Below are 4,204 nucleotides of genomic sequence, written 5' to 3' on the forward strand. Positions count from 1 at the left end.
AAAGGGGGAGAGTACTGAGAACCAAACCTAGGGTCTCCCACATGCTAGGCAAGTGCTCTACCACTGAGCTGTATCCCCAGCTGTTATACTTTCAGTAGTTTGAGCCAAGATCCATATTGACTCAAAATAACATATTTTCCATTAAATTTTATATGTAATACTAAACCATGGCCCATTTTTTTTTTCTTTTTACCAAAGTAGCTGGCTAAACCATAAACTATTGTCTGATCCTTTCATATACCCCAGACCAAAATTTGGGATGCACACTCTTATCTATAAGCTAGCCCCTAGCTACAAACTCACAATTACTGACAGTCTCTCTTGAAACTGACTCACCCAAATTTATTAGCATTCAGCTAGCTAATATGGCCATTTTTGGCAAAATGTAAGCTCACTGGAGGGTTCTTCAGGAGCTAGAAGGCTGCTTACAAGGGAGGAAGGGAAGCATGCATAGCTGTCTAGGTGGCAGCTCAGGCCCAGACCAACTCCGGCCTCTGGACATCTCAGAAAGTCTGTAATGACATGTTTGTGCACATGCAGATTGTGTCCCTGAGAGACATTCTGAATCAAAAGCTGAGTCTAAGTTTAGGTGGATTCTAAGCTCTTCCCCCTCCCAAGAGCCTTTAAAACTAGCATATGTGCTCCTTAAGAAACCAAGCCTGCTCTTGAACACAAATATGCTCTGATCCTAACCCAACAGAAAAAGGCATTATTGCCTGGGAGAAAATCCATGGCTCTTAGAGAGTGATGTGGGTGGGGAAGGAACTGCCTGAAATGATTTTCCTTCTCTTTAGAAGGTATTGATGCTTCCCTCCCCCACTTCTGTGCTCCGCTCTGAAAACCCAGAGGTGAGGGGATTCCCCCTTGAAATTTGGTGACCACCAAGCAGGAGACAGAGACAGTATTCCACGCTTCACTTTGTGGCCCCAAAACATGCCTGAGAAAACATGCTGATAAACAGCGTACCACAAGATTGATACTTCATATTGAGTATGATTAACTAATCATACTCAATCTTGTCTGGCAAAGCTGCATTGGAGGCTGTTGCCATGGGAACCAGATGTGATTAAGTAGTTTCTTCGATGCAGCTTCTGTGGACCCACCTTTTAAAGCTGAGTTGGAGGTGACCCCTGACCTCAGCTACTTCAAAGTTGCCAGGGGGCCTCTTCTTCTTTAAAAATTTGTATTACTTTATTTATTCACTTATTTATATATGTGTGCATTCCCACACGAGTGCATGCCTTTGTGGAAGCCAGAAGACAACCTGTGAGAGTCACTTCTCTTCTAGATCATGTCCCAGGGATTGAACTCAGGGAGTCTGGCTTGGTGGCAAGTGCCTTTACCAGCTGAACCATCTCACAGTCCCAGGGTGTTTTCCTCTGATTCTTGTGGGGTTTTCTGTCTGTCTGTCTGTTTGTTTGTTTGTTTTTGTTTTGAGGCAGGGTCTATCTGTAACCCCAGCTGGTCTGGAACTCACAACATAGATCAGGTTGGCCTCGGTCTCTCAGAGATCCACCTGTCTCTGCCTCTCAAGTGCTAGGATAAAAGGTGTGCACCACTATGCCCAGCTTATTTTTTATTTTTTGAGACAGGGCCTCGTATAGTCCAGGCTGACCTTGAACTCACTGTGTAGCTGAAGATGACCTTGAACTTCTGATTCTTTTGTCTGTATGGTGGGATTACAAGTGGGTACCACTATGCTCAGTTTATGCAATGCTAGGCAAGCACTTTACCAACTAAGCAACATCCTCAGCCCCTGAAGCTCATGCTTTTGATTTCATTATTCATAAACACCTAAAGCTGCTGATGAGATAAAAGGAACCTAATATTGGTAGGATTTTGCTTATTTTATCAGGAGTATTGGTGCACTGACCAGAGGAGGCTATGACTGTCAATGGTCCACAGGTGCCCTCTGAATTCTGCATCACAATGTGAAAGGGAGTCCTTGAGACATCCCCAAGGCCTTCCTGATTACAGCCTTTCCTCCTTCCTGCCTGCACTGTTTACAAAGGCATTCATCACTGGGTGACTCCTCTGTAACCTTTCCAAGTTCTTCACATTCTCATTTGTTCAAAGTGGACAGTTCTCTGGTGAGAGTCTAACAAGATGTCTTGTCTCCTTAGTCACCCAATGAGGCGTATCATTGCTTTCTCTCGGCATCCAGTCCTCTTAGTTACTCACAGGATACACATGGATGGGCAGCTGCTACTTAGAGATGATATGTCTGGTTTTATTTCCAGAAATGCCCTCCAGCAACAAGAATGTGTAAACAGGCACACGCTGAACAGTTAGCAATGACGTAGAAGAAGGAGCAAAAGCTTCTAAAAGGCTTGAGCTCAGATTTGGGCTTTGTATCATGGTCTTCTTGCTATTGCTAGAGACTGGGTAAGTTATGAAGAAAAGAGGTCATTTTGAAAGAGCATGGTTCTGTAATGACTTTCTTTTTGGAAGAGTCTGGAAGTGGCAAAGGGTATCATGTGGCAAGGGACAGTGTGCTGGAAACTCAGCCTCTCTGGCTTTAGAGCAGACCTACTCCCAAGAAAACCCAGTGACTCCCAGAACCGGGCAGAGTGGAAGCAGAAGGATCAGGGGTTCAAGGCCAGTCTGGAGTGTTGTGAGACATTATCTAGGAAGGGATGTAGGGAGGGAGGGAGGGAGGCAAGGAGGGAAGGAGGGAGGGAGGGAGGGAGGGAGACACACTGACCCACAATCCACTGCTCAAATGAATAGGTTGATGTACTCACAAGGGGCAGACCTTTCTTTTCTATTTACCTCTTTCCTGTTTTTTGTTGGGGGTGGTACAGTGAACTCTATTGATGGTATTCAAGAGAGTAGGGCTCTCCAAGATCCTCCCCTTCTTCTGGTGGTTTGGGATGGAAACTGTGAAGGAAATGTTCAGTGTGTTGGGCACTGAGTTGGACCAGGGCCTCCCCAGATAAGGGCCTCTTTCTTCCTCTTGCTGGGATGTTCTTGCTGTGGTAGATGGTCTGGGCTTTCTTACTCCTTGGAAGCCATATGGACCATGAGGCCCACTACCCTGTCACTGCACCCAAATTCATTGTCATACCAGGAAGTAAGCTTGACAAAGTGGCTATTGAGGGCAATGCCAGCCCCAGTAGCAAATGTAGAAGAGTAGGTGCTGCTGTTAAAGTCACAGGAGATCACCTGGTCCTCACTGTTGCCAAGGATGCCCTTTAGGGGCCCTCCGACGACCGCCCCACCACCTTCTTGATGTCATCATGTCTTCAGCTTTCTCCCAGTGGCATGTCTGAGCCATGATGGACACATTGCGGGTAGGAACACTGAAGGCCATGCCAGTGAGTTTCCTGTTCAGCTCTGGGATGACCTTGCCCATACCAAGATAAGTTTTAGAGGGGACAAAATGAAGCTACAGCACTAGGTGACTTTTCTTTTTTCACAGCTGTTTCTGGTTATAATACACGGCCCAGACTCTTGCTCTAGGGAAGATTTTTTTTCTTCCAGTCATCAGAAATGACAGTGGACAGCTGACTGAATGCCTCCTTCTAAAAGCCCCTCCTTTAGGGCCATGCTTCCTTCCTTCCTGAGCATTACACAGTCTATACCTGGACTATGGGGTGACATAGAGATCCAACCCGACACACCTGCATTCCCTGCTCAAGTCAGACATCCCGAAAGTCCACCTCAGCTGGCTGGAGCCCTTGCAGAGACTCTCACAGTCTGACTTCTGCTTAACACTGCTCTTTCCCTTCCTTCTCAAGGTCCCAAGGGCCTTCCCTTCTAAATCCGTACTTCAAAGACCAACTCAAAAAGGGCTTCCCAGGATGCAAATCTGCAACAATTCTGAAGCCCCTGTTGGGAATTCTCCTTCCTATTTTTTTCCTTCTCCATTTTAACAGTTCAAATTTACGGTAAGTTATTCCATACTTAACCTTGTGCTGAAGATGTTAGGAAAAGCCCATCTCTTCCAGTACTGACCACAGTGGCTTCTGAATTAGGGTAAGGAAACAGTGAAAGGAGGACTGTCAGAGCTTTCCTGAAATCTCAGAGTTAATTAACTGTGTGTTCTTCACCACTGGATATGAAGGAGCAGCATGCTGTGGCTTCTGAGTTACTCACAGACATCTTGGATGATCACGGGAGAAGCTTGCTGAGGAGAGCAGAGGCAGGAAACAGTCACAAGATTTGACCTACTGCCTCCAACTCCTCTTGCTCAACCTCCTCT

This window comes from Nannospalax galili, unplaced genomic scaffold (assembly GCF_000622305.1).
Source record: "Nannospalax galili isolate Female #2095 unplaced genomic scaffold, S.galili_v1.0 scaffold4144, whole genome shotgun sequence".
NCBI lineage: Eukaryota > Metazoa > Chordata > Mammalia > Rodentia > Spalacidae > Nannospalax > Nannospalax galili.